Source organism: Eumetopias jubatus, unplaced genomic scaffold (assembly GCF_037043125.1).
Source record: "Eumetopias jubatus isolate StellerSeaLion01/CBP00866 unplaced genomic scaffold, mEumJub1_p1.0 scaffold_10, whole genome shotgun sequence".
In the NCBI taxonomy this organism is placed as follows: domain Eukaryota; kingdom Metazoa; phylum Chordata; class Mammalia; order Carnivora; family Otariidae; genus Eumetopias; species Eumetopias jubatus.
The window spans coordinates 43,035,848-43,052,074 of record NW_028274816.1 but is presented as its reverse complement, the minus strand read 5'-3'; positions in this window follow the sequence as shown (position 1 = coordinate 43,052,074).

Here is a 16,227-nt window from a genome sequence, read left to right as displayed (position 1 = left end):
GCTGTGAGGTAGGGGCCAGGCAGGACCCAGCGCCAGGGAACCCGAGTGTGGGAAGGCCCTGGGGGCTTGGCTCCTGTCCTCTCTCAGCCGTGGAAATCTGTCTGCACAGGCTTGCCAGGTCAGCCCAAGTCCAGGGCCCCAGTGCATGCCCCCCAAATTGTGGTTCAGGACAAGCTCACACTGCTATGGACTCCAAGGGGGGGACTGGCAAACTAATGGGTGGTCCCATAATCCTCTCCTACTCTGGGTAGCAAGTGCAGTCATACTTCTTCAGACAGAAGGCTGTGATCAGTTTAGAAATCCCAGTGAAAATTAGAATTGACCTTTAAACAGTATAGGATAGAGAGCAATGGTGGCAGCCAACATTTATGGATTCTGTGCTAAGCTCAGGGATCCCAAGGACACTCATTTGAAGTGTCTGATCACGTTGGGGGTGCGGGGGTCGGTTATGCAGCAACAAGCCCCTGTTCTCCTTCAGCATGAGCTAAGACACAAGTGTTCTTTGTTCTGTGTCTGACCACTGTACTCCCAGCTTTCACTAAACCTCCCCATCTCCGTATCTCCCTTGGGGGATATTTTCCTCCAGGCACTACGCTCTGCACTTTGATGGGGAGGGAGGCTTGGCCAATCAGAGAACCACATTCCTGACCACGTGATTGGTTCAGGGGTGGGCACATGACCTAAGCTGGACCAATAAATATTTCCTGGAGTTGCTAAGCTGACCCGAACCACTTCCGGTGGTCTGGAACCAGGAGGCCATCTTGTGACTCCGGGTGACCTTCCTTAGAGAGGGCATCCTGGGAGTTGAGGGGAACAGAGCCAGAGGTAAGGGGAGGCAGTCTTCTGACTCATCGAGCTCCTGGGTCCAGTCCAGCCCAAGACCAGGCTACTAAGAACTTTCCAGATGCTGGAGCCAACTATTTTCATGTATTTAGCCTGTTGAGGTTGGGTCCCCTGTCATTGGCAACTAGGAGAGTCTTGTGCGTGCGTGAAAGGGTGATGGGCTGTCCCACTCTGTCCATTTGTGCCCACCAGAGAGCCTCCCAGTGCACGCCTAGACCCACCAGGCCTTCTCTGTAAGGTCGTAAATCCACACAGGCATGGCTGGCCGACCCATGGCTCTGAGGGTGCCAGGCCTGGCTCTTTGTCTCAATTCCCCAGGAATCCTGACTTCCCTGGCAACGTCTGTCAGTCACTTGCTTACATCAACCACATAAGAATCCACTTCTTAATCAGCCTGGCAGCCTCGGGGGGCCCCTGGTGTCTGCCCCCCACCAAGCGCTGGTGGGCCTGGGGTGTGCTGCCTTGACCCCGCCCTCCAGGAGCTCCCAAGAACACCTCACACCGTCTGACGGCAAGTAGACATTACCTGAGCAGGACTCACTCCAAACATGAGTGAATAGAGATCACAAAGTGATGTGGTGCCCCATAGGATATTAGCAAAGAAATTGAATTCCTGTACACAGGAGGGTTCCCAACTCGCCGAGCAGTAGGATGACTTGGCAAACTGGGCCTACATCTGCTCAGGGCAATAGCAAGCAGCTGACCTCTGGGGGGGTGGGGAGACAGCTTCACCCTATGTCTACACCTTTAGTATCAACCTGGCCACTGTAGTTGTCTGACCTTGGGAGCCCCCCCGCCAAGGAATTCAGAGCTGACTAGTGGGGTCTTAGATGAGGGAGGGTCTCGGGTGAGGGGGGGTCAGCATGACATAAACAAGAAGGAAAGAAGAAGGCACTAAGGAGGGGTGGACTGGGACTAAGCCAGGCCTCGAGGCCCGAGCATTCCCCAGAGCCAGTACAGAGTCTGGACAGCAAGTTTTGCTGAATAAATAAGTGGGTGAACAGATAGGGGCAAAGGTGAGAGGCACAGAAAGTGTTTCCCAGATGGTGACGGGAAGCTGAGGAGGCCGGGGACGCGGAGTGGGGCACATTCTTGTGCGGAGGCCCAGGTGCGGCTGGTATGGAGGTCACAGAGGGCTCCACACAAGGAGCCTCAGGCTTGAGGCTGGGGCTTCTCTACCTCCCAGCCTCTCTTCTCCTCTGTGCATTGCCTCTCCACATTCAACCTTTCACTACATGTTTTATTTCCTTAAATCTGTTTGTTTGAAAAGAAAACCAACTATCCCTACCCTAAGTGGAAAACCAACATCACCAGCCCCAAAGTGAAAGGAAGCAATAAAGTGTTTTATAACTACAGACAAGAGGCAGGCCATGGCCTCGAGGCCTGATCTCTTTCTATTTAAAACCAGAGATGATGGTGTGATTCCACTTCTGTGAGGAACTAGGGCAGTCGGATTCATAGAGACAGAAAGTAGAAGGGTGGTTGCCAGGGCTGGGAGGGGGGAATGGGGAGTTTTTAGTGGGTACAGAGTTTCAGTTTTGCAAGATGAAAAAGTTCTGAGGATGGATAGTAGTAAAAGGGTATATAAAGCGTGACTGTGCATAATGCCACTGAATTGAACTCTTAAAAATAGTTAAGATGGTACATTTTATGTTGCATGTATTTTACCACAATGTTTAGGAAAGGAGATGAAAAAACAGTAGACAGAAGCTGAGTGTCAGCCCCTGAGCTTCAAAATGAGCCTTTCTCCTTGATTAAGCAGAACACATGATAGAGAATTGAAAAGGGAATGACTCACTCACTGTATGATGTGGATGTGCTATTATTTAAAATTAATATGTCACACTATGGTCAGAGTAAGAAGGGACGAATAAGGGGAGAAGTGTAGGCAGGCTGGAGGAGGGACAGCCCCTCTGTCGTGAGGGCCTGTGGCCCACGTCCTGCAGAAGGAGGCCTTGGAGCACTGGGAGGCATGGGTCTCAGCTGCTGGGTTCCATCTCAGTGTGAGCTTTGGGAAGGCACCTCACCTTACCGTGCCTCAGCTTCTTCCTCTGGCCCAGAGGGTGATAAAGAGGGTGTGTGGTGTGCCTGGGTGGCTCAGTCAGTTAAGCATCTGCCTTGAGCTCAGATCATGTTCTCGGGGTCCTGGAATCGAGCCCCACATTGGGCTCCTGTTTAGTGCAGAGTCTGCTTCTCCCTCTTCCTCTCCCCCTGCTCATGCTCTCTCTCAAATAAATTTAAAAAATCTTAAAAAAAAAAAAAGAGGGTGCGGGTGAGGCTGAACTGAGGTTTGCTGAGGCGGAGTACTTGGGTGGGCTCAGTGCACATGGACTAGGGGTTCTGGATGGCTGTCATTTCAGGGCCTGTTTCCTGGATCTCATAAAGAGTCCCCTCCTAGGTTAACTTGGATCAGTGGCGGGGGATCAGTGAACTCAGTGTCCAGTGGGACATTTGACCCAGTTCCCTGTTTTCACATCCTTCAAGATGTCAGATGAGAGGAATTGGTGATAGTGCCATTCTGCTGGGCCCACGAGGTGTGTGCATACAGTTGGTGCTCATTGTCTGGTAAATGGTTACAGGGATGAATTCTGTTCTAGGGGTATGAAGATTGAACCAAGCATCTTGTCCTCAAGATGCTCAGATCCAGTGGAAGAGAAGAGAAGCCCGTCCTTCATCACCAAACAGCGAGAGAAATGCAGGGGGAGGAAGCACCTGGCAGCAGGGGTCCTCATCCAGCTCAGGGAGAGGAGAGGGCCAGGAAGTGGAGTCACTGACACTGCCTTTGCCAAAGGCACCAATGCCCCCCATCTCACCAACTCCCAAGGGCATTTTTCAGGGTTCACTTCCCGGCCCTGTCAGGAGTGTTGGGCAAGGTGGCCCACTTCCTGTTCCTGAGGACACCACTATACTCTCCTTGTTGCTCCCCCCTCCCCTCTAGTTAAGCGAGGGAGTGATTTTTCCACATGCCCCCTCCCTTGAGCAGTCTTTTCTTTCTACTTTCTGTCCACTTGATATCTCCACTTGCCCCGTCTCTCGGGCCTGTTGGCATAAGACGCCCAAAGGTGGACTCTGGGTTCCCCACCCTGTCCCACCGGCTTCTCCACCTGGGCCACCGTTCACTCAGTTGGTCAGGGCGCAAACCTGGTATTCATTGCTGTTTTCTCCCTCTCTCTCTCTCATCCTCTGCACTGTATGCATCAGCAAGCCCCAGTGACTCTCTGCCCCCCAAATATTTCCCATCTGTCTCTTGTCCCTTCTCTGTCCCATCCTGGAGGGAGCCCCGTCTGCTGTCTGCACAGGTGTATCCCATCTTGAACTGCATTCCCTGTCACTCTTTCCCACCAGAATGCCTTTGTCACCAAACAGCCAGAATCCTCTCTTTTCCCTAGAAGACTTGCATGAATCCAATCGAACTTGCCCCTTCTGGAAACCATTCGACGGCTTCGCACTGATCGCAGATAGTCACATGGTGCACGTGCCAGGCCCTGCCCAACTCAGCTTCTGCTGTAGCCCTCTGGGCCTGGGATCCTGCGCGTGTACCCCCCTCTCCCTGGGCTCTGGCCTTTCTCTGACACGCCGTGGGCTAGGCTTCTGTGGTGTGTTTGCACCTGTTCGCCGGCTCCCTGCTCCCTCCCGCTTCTCAGGGGCCAACTCAGGATTCAGCAAGAGGAGGCCTTGCCAGCCACCTGCCTGCGTCAGGTTCTCTGTCTCTCAGGGCTCACTGCTTTCTCTCGGCATCCTGATTTGTTTTTGTTTTTTTAGCTATAAACATCAAACATACAGTAGAGAAATGATGGTACACCTCATATACTTAACCTACAGATTTAATAATAAAGATTTTGTCATATTTGCTTCAGGGACCTTGTGGCTTTTTTTTTTTTCTTTGCTAAAAGATTTTAAGGTGGATTCCAAACATTGTCATTTCACTTTTACATGCCTGAGTATGCATCTCTAAAAGTATGACCATATTCTTCCATAACCACAATGCCAGTAAGACACCTAAAAGAGTGTACAGTTCTTGGTAGCATTTAATAATCTGCAATCACATTTTCCAGTTGTCTTGAAAGTGTCTTTTAACCATTAGCATTAATTGACGATCTAAAGAGACTGAACACATCGCCCCTGCCTACTGTGTCCTTTGCTCTTCACTCTGGAGTAGCCTCTTCTGTTCCACATTTGCTGCAGAAGGCAGCTCAGTTTCCTGCAGAATCTCTTCGCTTTCTGCATGTGTCCCTTTTGCTTCTCCATGGGGTTGTTGGACTCGTTGCTCTCTCCCCTGTTTCCCAGCTCTTGTAGCTGATGAAGTTCATGTCCGCAGGTGATTCTGTGTGCGATGCTGTGTGTTCCATGCATCGACCCTCCAGAGGCCCATGTACCTGGCCGTCTGCTCTTGTGTGGCTGAGATTAATCCGTGGGGTCAAGTGGTGACAGCCTTCTCCTTCCACAGTACCATTTCCCCATCAGCCCTCACCTCATAGTTTCATCCATTCATAATTGTTTCCTGAATCAGTTATTTGATTAGGGTTTGCAAAATGGTGATTTTTCTATTTCCTTCATTTCTTCCAAATCAGAGGCATGCATACCCAGGGGGATGGTATGTGGGAGCACTCCACGCTGATGCGGGCAATAGGGGGGATGCACTGTCTGTAAAGAACTTAAAAAAAGGGAAATGGACTAAAAGTCGTCTGCTTATATCATTCCCATAGCCTTGCCATTCCAAACAGTGTCCCTGATGGAATACTGCTCCTCCCTGGGCCCCAGGGCCCCTGCCCTACCCCCACCGCGTTGCACCGCTGTTCAGAGTCTACTCACTGGAGTCTTCTGTAACAAAATTTTTCAGATCAAATAGGGCTATTTGGTTGCCCTGAAATGCAGCTCCTATGGTGGCATAAATGCTTAATTCTGTCTTTTAATTAAGCCCTATGTTTTTATTCTTCATCGCACTTGAGACATTTTATAGTTGTACATTTGTTTACCTGTTTGGGCCCCTTCTTCCTTCACAAAGGCACCTGGGAGGCACTCAGTATCAAACATCTGAGTGAAAGATTTGTGAATGAAGCCAGGAGGGGTGAGGGGGCAGTGGTCAGAGGTGGGGGTGTGCAGAGGAGTGGGTTCAGAGGCTAGAGATAGAGCGGTACATCCTGGAAGTGATGGTTGTCAGGTGTGTTTGGGGCTGAGTGAGCGGCGGGAAAGGGGAGCACTGAGGCTGAAGAAGCCTCAGGGCCAGGAGCGGAGCACAGGGAGCACCCTCTGTGCAATGCTTCATGAGGAGTTGGACTCTATCCTGGGGGCCATGGGGCCATAGATCTCTGTGCCCAACCCCGCCCTGCCCATGACCTCCTGGATAGAGCCCGCCCTCCGCGGGAGGCACACGTAATCCTAGAGACTTGGCCACGGTCTCAGACAGCACCCGCCTCCTCCCTCCCTCTCTAATTGCTCTGTTTTCCTTCCACTTCACAAGTGGGTTGGCTAGTAACACCGAAGTCTGTTTTATATACATATAGATAGTTAGCAAACACAAAATGTGTGGTAAGCTATGTTCCGTCTTTATGTTATTAACACACAAAAGCAAGAAAGCTCCAAGTTAGAGCATCTGCAATTCAGCCCAGTGTGCAGCAAGCCATATGGCGAAAACATGGGACGGAAGGCAACAGAAGTGCATCATCTCTGCCTTCATCTGAAGAACTGCCTCCGCAAGCCAGGGCCATGGGCTCCTCCCAGCCTGCCTGTCCTAGCCAAGGCCAGCCGGCTTCCATCCATTCATTCATTCATTCATTCACCCATCAAATATTCATTGAATTCCTGTCATGTGCCAAGAATTGTTCCCTCACCAGGATAGAGGAACCAAGACCGGCAGAGGTCTGTCCTTGGGGCGGCAGAGGGGGTCAGGACATAAGTAAGTAAAGTACGTGAAAATGATACAATGATTGCCTCCAGTTGTGAGAACTCCTGGAAAGTAACAGGGTGATGTGATAAGAAGTGGAGAAGAGGCCTATCACTAAGGATAAGGTGGCTTCAGGAAGGCCTTTCTCAGGAGGAGACAATAGAGCTAAGCTCTGAAGCATGAGGAAAATCCAGCAAGAATTGCTGTGAAGAAAGTACCCCAGGCAGCGGCAACAGTATGCGCAAAGGCCCTGAGGCAGGAACGAATTAGTATTTTAGTGGAACTGCAAGAAGGGTGGAGTACAGTGCGTGAGGTGGAGAGTGGGACAAGCTAGCTGGGAGACAGAGGCAGCAGGGTCTTACAGGCTCATAGGGAGTTTGAGTTTTACTCTGGTGCTAGTAGAAGTCCTTGAAGGGTTTGAAGAAGGAGAGTGACTCATCTGATTTACGTGTTTATGGATCACTCTGCTTCTGAGGGGAGTGTGGATGGGGAAGCAGCCCTATCCTGGGGTCCTAGAAGCCAGTAGTCCAAGCCATGCAAGATGGCAGCTTGGCCAATGTTGGGGTGAGGTGGAGGTGGTCCCAGGGGTCAGATGTGTTTGCAAGTAGAGTGAGGGCGGGCCGCCCATTGCCTGCTGAGAATGCAGACCCATGACTTGGGCCGGTGATGGCTGACAAGGGCCAGGGCGGTGTAGCTGGGCAGAGGTGGGAAAACACAGCTGCCCCGCTCTCTGCAGGTGAGGAGCCCATCTGTGTCACTCCCCATGGAAGGCCTAGGTTTTCTTTCCTGTCCCCTCACCTCCCTGGTCATAAGCAGAGTGACACGTCACTGGCATTCTCCTGCCAGGTGGAAGTCTAGGGAGACGGAGTCGCTGCCTAGGGCCACACAATGACAAGGGGGCACCTCGGGAGGACCCTTCTCCAAAGAGACTGCACGAAGCCTCGGTGTGTTAGCCAGCGCTTTCCTGCATCCACCTGACTGGCCTGCATCCCAGCAGGCAGGGGAGGGGTGGCGCTGCCCGAACCAGCACGGACACACGTTCCTGCATAGCCCGCAGCGGCAGGGCTTCCTGTCTTCGTTGTGAGAGCGCCTCATTGGCTTCTCGAATAGAGGGAAACTGCACGTGGCAGTGGAATATGTGGGAGGCCTTTCTCGCTCAGCCTCTATCAGACACCGTGTGGCAGCATGTGGCCCTGGCAAGGTGGCTCTCTGTGGCTGAGGCAGTCCTAGAAGACTGGCAGCTGGAGGCTGAGTGCTGGCTGCACCCCCAGCAGCCGGGGCACTAGCACCTCCTACAGGGGCTCTGGGGGGTTGTGTGTCTCCTTGTCCACCACAGTCCATCCCACGAACTCTGCCATGACCCATTTACAAACGAGCTGTTGGGGTGGTGCTAAAGTGACATCTTCCTTTTCCTAAAGCAGGAATAGCCAAAGGTCCAAGACCATGAGCTGACAGCTCTGAGACTCAGTAGGGGCTCCATTTATAGGCCATCAGCCACAGGGGCAAAGACAAATGCCCTTTCTCCTCCATCCAGACAGGCCACTATTACACAGCCCTGTGTTGATCCAATTCACTTCTTTAATGTTCTTTAGGTATGTACGATGTGTCTCTCCAGTGCTCAGGCTGGGATGAGCAGAGAATCCCTGGTTGTCCTGCCTTGTGGAGTCCATAGGTTCAGGGGACACCAATCAAACGACCACACTGAGGCCCACATCATGAATACTGGGAACAGCAAACATGTCCTGTTTCGTGCGTTAATGCATGTCTCAGCAGGGATGAGGAGGAAGCCCATGCCATCCGCAACCACCTGACGCTGGGTTAGGGTAGCCTCACTTCAGATCGTGACACAGCCATAGAGAGGTCACGGGAGCTCTCAAGGTCACCAGCAAGGACACAGTCGAGTGCACATGTATGCTCTGAGGGTAGGAACGGTTCTTTGGAAGCTGATCTGGACTGGGGTGGGGAAGAAGGGAAGAGGTCAAGAATGGCTCCCCTTAAGGAGTAGATGCTCGAGCTGAGGGGGAAGAGATGAGAAGGAGTGACAGAGAAGGAAGGCGTGCAAGTGGAAGGAAGGGCTTGGAAGAAGCCCGGGATTGCAGAGACCAAGGCTCACTTGAGGAACTAGGAGGTGGCAGGGGTGCTGGGATGCACAGGCTGGGGGCACAGCCCACAGTGAGCCCTTCCTTCTTCATCCTGAGAGCCATGGGAGGCCATCGGAGGTGCATCTTGGAAAGACTCCTCAAGCTGCCTTGTGGAGAATGGGCTCCTGGGGAGCCAGGAGCAGGAGGCGGCCCGGGTCATCCAGGAGAGGCGTACAGCAGGCCCGGCAGGAAGCGGCTGGATTCAGTGCTGTTTGGAGTAAGATCAATGTGGTTTGAGTGGATTTGCAATGGGGAACAAGGGTCCGGGCAGGGTCCAGAGACCTGGAGTTTCTGGCCCGCAGAACTGGGCTGTAATGAGACTTTTCACTAGAGTGGAGAACCTGGGACATTCAGGTCTTGGGCAGTAACACAAAGGCAAAAGTGACATTTAGAATTTTTTTTTTTGTATGTCCAACATTAAAACACTGAAGGAGAAAGATGGCTCCAGAGAGGAGATGACATCTGGCCAGGCCTTGAATCTGATGTTGACAGTTGAAGATGAACAGACGTAGCATAAGGAATATCTGTTAACTTCCATCTAAATAACCAGTTGTTGGGCGCCTGGGTGGCTCAGTTGGTTAAGCGACTGCCTTCGGCTCAGGTCATGATCCTGGAGTCCCGGGATCGAGTCCCGCATCGGGCTCCCTGCTCAGCAGGGAGTCTGCTTCTCCCTCTGACCCTCTTCTCTCTCGTGCTCTCTCTCTCTCATTCTCTCTCTCTCTCAAATAAATAAATGAAATCTTAAAAATAAATAAATAAATAAATAAATAACCAGTTGTTAATACTTTGCTATATTTGTTTTTCCGGGTCTGGGAGGCCGAGTCTGCTGGGGTGAGGCTGCGGGAGTGGAGGGCCAGCCGGACTTAGAGAGCAGCCTCCAACTGTGGACCACTGAAAAGAACTGCATCAGAAAGTCAGAGAGTAACAAGCACTGGTCAGGCTGTGGAGAAGTCAGCCTAATAGGCTGCCGATGGGAATAGAAAATGTTTCAGCAGCTTTGAGAAGCAGTCTGGCAGTTCCTCCAACAATTAAACATAAAGTCAGCCAGCGGGCGCTGGGTGGCTAAGCTGCCTTCCCAGGGCGGCTGCTTCTGTGTTGCTGTGGAGCTTGGGTGTTGGCTCCCCATGACCAGGTGAGGCTAGGGCAGGCAGGTGTGTGCCCAGGCCGGGATGGCCTCTCCTGAGGTCCAAGTCTCCCAGCCCACCTTGCACCAACCCTGTGCTTCTTGGGTGCTGGATTCCTCTGGGATTCGAACCTCTTCTATTCTCCTGCTGTGCTCTTTCCTGCCTCGGACGTCTGTTCAACTGTCAACATCAGATTCCAGGCCTGGCCAGATGTTACCTCCTCTCTGGAGCCATCTTTCTCTGCCCCCCTCTGAATGTCTGTACAGCCCTTTAGACACGGACCTAGCATTCTACAGTTCTGAGTTCTAGGTGAGCAAAGGTGTTACTTCTGGTCCTAACAGATACCATGGGTTCTCCTTGAGGTCCGGGCCTGAGTCCTGCTCTCCTTTGGTCAGAATGATTTTGGTTACCAGTAACAGAATCTTAGCTCATAATGGCCTAAGGAAAAGGATCCACTGGCGCATGTACTGAAAGTCTAGGGGCTTCAGGTACAGCTGGGTCCAGGGTCCCATTTGTTTCGGCTATGCCCATCTCTTGGCCCTGCTGTCAGCAGGCTCTTCTTGGGTGGCGGCAAAGGTGGACAGCTCAACTATCCTGGCAGAAGCCCCAGACTTGAGGTCCATTGGTATGGCTTGGGTCACATGCTCACCCCTGCGTCAGTGGCTGCCCAAGGAGGAGCCTGTTCTGATTGGTCAGGTTGTGTCATATTCCCACCTTACGATTAGGGATGTTGCCATGGACCAGTTGTGGGGGGAAGGGTGCTTCCCAAGGGAAATCCTGGCCAGTGGGCAAGCAAAACAGCAGGAACTCCCTGGAGACGATTCTCCTTGACTCCTTCCCCCCTGTCGGTGCCCCATTCAGGGGTCTGTAGGTCTTATTTACCTCCCTCCAGAGTATTTCTTATGCCTGTTCCTTGTTCTCATCAGGAACTTGTCCTCTGTTCCTCTCCTTCCCCTGGGCCACCATTGTTCATTCTCCATGTAACAGCCAAGAGGGGTTTTCCTAAAACGTATACAAATCACATCTTAACTAAAACCCTTAATGTGCTTCATTGCCCCTTGGATGAAGTCCATTCTTCTGAGCAAAGCACGTCCATATCCTTGGTGATCTGGTTCTCCAGCCCGGCCTCTCTCTGTTTCTTCCTCCCTCTGGGACTTATGTTCCATGTTCCTCAAACCACCTTGAGTTGCCCTGTGCTTCTGCCTGGGATGCCCTTTCCCAGCTTGTCTGACTGGCAGACTCTTCCTTTTCAATACACAGCTCAGGCATCCCCTTCTCCAGGAAGGCCTCCAGAACTTCCCCTTCACCTTCTGCTTGGTGCCCATATCTGTTTACCTCTCTGAACTAGGCTGATTCTGAGGATCACACTCTCTGGCCCCTGCTTGCCCTTCAGGTGCTTCTTCCCATCTACCTCCCCAGTGCTAGTCTGGCCTCTTAGCAGTGACTATTGACAGATTGGAGGACCCAAGGGAGCGAGGATCCTGGGTGGGCCCTGACTGCCCTGGGCAAAACAGTTGCAAACTTCCTGCTTGGACAGGTTCAGCTCTGGGCTTATGTGCCCCTCCTCCACCTGCCCTCCTGCCCCCCATGATGGGCTGTCCTCCAGCCATCTTACCATGGAACTGCTTTTATTTTCTTCCTAGCATTTAGCTTAGCTGTTGTTCTCCTGTGTGTTTACTTATTATCTCTCTCCCAAGCCCCATGCCTATGACCTGTCAGCTCCACCAGACCAAATTTCAGTACTGGCCGTATCCTAGTACTGGACACAACAGCCCACACTAAAGGGGCCCAATAAATATTCACTAAATGAATGAACTCCAGGGTCACTGTGAGTGGGGCATTTGACCCGCCTTTGGGGAGAATATTCATGGTTCCCAGGTTCAAGGGGCTGAGGCCAAACTGGGAGAAGTTCCAATATGGTTGGTGATCCTCTCCCCCTGGGGACCCCTGTCTACTCCAAGCCTTTGGCTGGTAGAGGCTATTCCAGAGAAAGAAGAAATGACTCATTCCAGGTTGGGCATCTCAAGATTTAATTCTCAGCAAAACCACCAATAATGACAAAGCTGATGAATCTGCAGGTGGCAGTGGGAAGGGTGCGCTTTCTCAGCCCTGTCCTCCTTTTTGCTGAACTGCTAGGCTTACTCACAGGCATCCCCAACCTCACCATCCTATCTGTGCAGACTTGGGCCTTGCCTTCTCTTTCCTGTCCCCTTTCCCTGCTCTGCTCTTTCATTATCTTCTCCCCTTTCTCCTATCATCTTCCCCATCCACTGAAGAGCAGGTGGCATACAGACTGTGCACAGCAGGTATCTGCTGGCTGATTCCACTTACAACATTTTCCTTTTCTTGGGAAAGAGAAGGAGATGCAAACCCCAAACACTTACTGATTATTTTCTTCTAGTCCCAAGGTTCCTGATGCAGAGTAGATTGATACGTAGGTGTCCATGTGCTCCTTCTGTTTCATTTGGCTCATCTATGCAACCACTAATCCATTCATCCGACCATTCATCCATGCACCCATCCATTCATCCATCTGTTTATCCACCCACTCGTTCATCTATCAATTCATCCATCTGTCCATCTGTCCATCCATCCATCCATCCACCCATCCATCCATCCACCCATTCATCTATCCAGCCACCCATCCATCCACTCATCCACCCATCTGTCCATCCACTTATCTGTTCATCCATCCATCCATGCATCCATGCATCCATCCTTCCATCAACTCATCCATCTATCCATCCATCCATGCATTCAATCATCCTTTCATCCTTCCACTCATCCATCTATCCATCCAGCCACCTGTCCATTGGTCCATCCATCTTTCTGTCTGTTCATCCATCCATTCATCTGTCTCCATCCATCTGTCTACCCATCCATCCATTCATCCATCCATCCATCCACACATTCATTTCTCCATCCATCCATCCATCTGTCCATCCGTCTGTCCATTAATCCATTCATCCATTCATTTGTTCCTATCCATTTATCTACCCATACACCCATCCAACCATCCATCTCTCTATCCATCCATCTCTCCATCTGTCTCTCTGTCTATCCATCCATTCATCCATTCATCTGTTTCCATCCATCTGCTCATTCATCTGTCCATCCATCCATCTACTTATCCATCCATCCATCCATCCATCCATCCATCCATCCATCCATCCATCTGTTCATCCATCCACTCATCCATCTATCCATCCATCCACCTGTCCATCAGTTCATCTGTCCATCCATCCATTCATCCATCCATCCATCCATCCATCCATCCATCCATCCATCCATCCATCCACTTATCCATCCAACCATCCATCCATCCATCCATCCATCCATCCACTAGGCATGGACTGGCCCTGGATGAATGTGACACAAGAGGCTGTGTGGTGGGTGGAGGAATAAGACAAATGCACCCACAGATGTAGTGTTAATTGGAGACTACAAGTTTAGTTGCTGGCAGGAAGAGACACGAGGCATGGTGCCTATAGTAGTATGGATCCTCTCAACCCACCAGGCTGATATCACAGAATATCCCCCTCTGCCTGCTGGCTGCCAGTTTGTGAATCTGACCTGGAGCTACTAGCAGGAATCTCAGCCGAGGGGGAGATCCCATGTGGTTGGGGGCAGGAATGAGGGTGCCAGGCAGGGCTTCCAAGAAGAGGGAACATTTGAACTCAGCCTGAAGGCTGAATAGAGTCCATAAGCCCAGGACTTAGGGAAGGGACTTTGCAAGGAGAAGGAACGGCCTGATGTCATCCCATTTCCTGGCCAATATGTGATCTTCATATGCTCTGGGACAGCCTACTTACTATTCTCCTTCTTCTTCCCCCATCCTTCCACTCAAGGGTGAGGGACAACTGCCATTGTTCCTCTCCCCTCTCTCCAGGTACCCAGTGGGACTATGGGGGAGACACACATGCACACGTGTGTATGCACACACATGCACATGGATGTGAAATCCTGGGGCAGGGACCTTATCTATTTTGTTCTCTGCTGCAGCCCAGAACCTAGAGTAGATGCTCAGTAAATACTTGTTGAACAAATGACAGGAGAATGGTACATATTGAATGATTGAATGAGTGAATGAATGAATGGGATAGATAAGCAGGGTTTCAAAATGCTCCGGGTTCAGTGGATTGTCCCAGCTCAGGCTATGATCAGGAAAGTGAGGGCAGAAACCAGCTTATTTTACATTTCATTACTTTTTAAATGATTATTAATTTTAATTACAGAAGCATGCGTGAATACATCCCTGTCATAATAAGAGTAACGCTAACGTTGCAGATAAGGCTAACACTCTTTTCTCACCAGCTCCCCCTCTCACCCCAGAGGTGGACATGGTTGATCGAGTGGAGTGTTCCCTTCCACAGCTTTCTCTGTGCATTTCACATATTTACATGTGCACGTGTGTGCGTTTGTGTGGATGTACCTGATTGCAGTATATGGCATCGTGTTGTAAGATTAAAAAAACAGCTGGGGTCCCTGGATGGCTCAGTCAGTCAAGCATCTGACTCTTGATTTCATCTCAGGTCATGATCTCGGGGTCATGAGATCCAGCCCCACGTTGGGCTCTGTGCTCAGTGGGGAGTCTGCTTCTCTCCCGCTGCCCCTGCCCTCAGACTCTCTCTCTCTCTCTCTCTCTCTCAAATAAATAAATAAATAAATAAATACACCTTTTTTTAAAAGATTAAAAAAGAAGTGGAATTACATTGCAATGTTGTTTGCATCTTACTTGATTTTAAACTTATTTTCTTTTCCCGGAATTACATTTCCTGGAGCTTCCTCTCTACAAGTGCACATCTCCTTCCGTTTTCCTCTTGCTGCTATTGTAGCCTGAGGTTCTATAGCTCATTTAGCCACTCCCTTTTTGCTGTCAGTTTGAGATGTTCTGAAGTATTTGCTCACAAAGAGAGAGCTTCAGTGAGTGTTTTGGGATCCAGCTTCTCAGGTCTCCGGTCATAGACTCGGATGACTGTCCCTTTCCTGATGGTCCCAAAGGAAAGAAGACCCCCTTCCCTGCCTACAACTTGCAGCACTGGAGACCCAGGAGGCCACACAGCCCAAGTGTCAATGGGAAGGACCCACTCCCCAGAGGAGGAGTCCTCTGACCTGGCCTTAAGTCAGACTGGAGGTACTTCCCCAGTGCCCACGCTGTGCCAGGCCCAGGGCGAGGAACAGAGCATGTTGTTGGCCTCATTCCTACCTCACGGGGCTCTCAGTCCACCATGTGTTTGTGTCAGTCTTGGGCTGGGAGCTTGAGGCAAGAACGAGGAGGGGTGGCTGCCAACAGGGTCCTGGAATGGGTGGCTTCTACAGGAGCACAGAGACCTAGGGCGTGAGGGTATTGGTGATCACCTGGCCCCCTCCCGTGCAGCATCTCTGCAGCCTAATGGCCAGCTCTCATGACTCACCCCTGCAGGGCCCGGAGGCAGCCCAGCTTGGCCCTCCATGCCTCTGCTCTCCTCAGCCCCTCCTCTCCTCCAGCGCTGGAAAGCATCTCTAATTCCGGTGGGCCCCACAGTTTGCGGCTCCTGCCCGGGCAAACTCGGCACAGGTGCCAACTGTTAGTGCACTCTCCCAGCTTCCATTTCCAAAGCTCAGCACCTGCAAAGCCCCCCATCAGAGTCATGCCGACAAGAGGGGGCTGCGGCTGCGTGTGTGCGTGCCTGTGTGAGAGCCCACGTGCCCGGCTGCTGGAGCCTGCGGGAAGCCATGAGGGAAATTTCCAGCACAAAGACCGTATGCCTGAGAGCGAGGGGAATTGCTCAGCAAACTTCAGAAGCGATCAAAATGTCCTTTTCGTAAAGTCCCGGCTTAAAAAATGTTAGCAGGTGCGTATACAATAGCGAGTCAGTTGGGATGGATTACTATAGAATACCATTTCCGCTCATTCTAGATTATGAATTCAGGGCATAATTTTCTGTAAATTGTCATTCTTGTCTGGTAAGGAAGGCTAATTTTTTCCTCATATGGAAAAAAACCCCCACCACTATCCTGGGCCACTGCTCTTTAGAACAGGGTCTGCTGGAACCCCCACCTCCCTTGGGGACGCCTGGGATGGGTGAAGCTGTGTCCCAGAGCAGCTGTGGCCAGAGACACTGCAGGAGGCCTTTCCCTCCCCGGGGTGATCAGGCTGTGTTCGTCATTCATTCACTCATTCAGCAAGGGTTTACTGAGTGCCCAAGGGGTAGGGCCCTCTTCCATGCCCTGTGGTCACAGTGATCCTAAGATC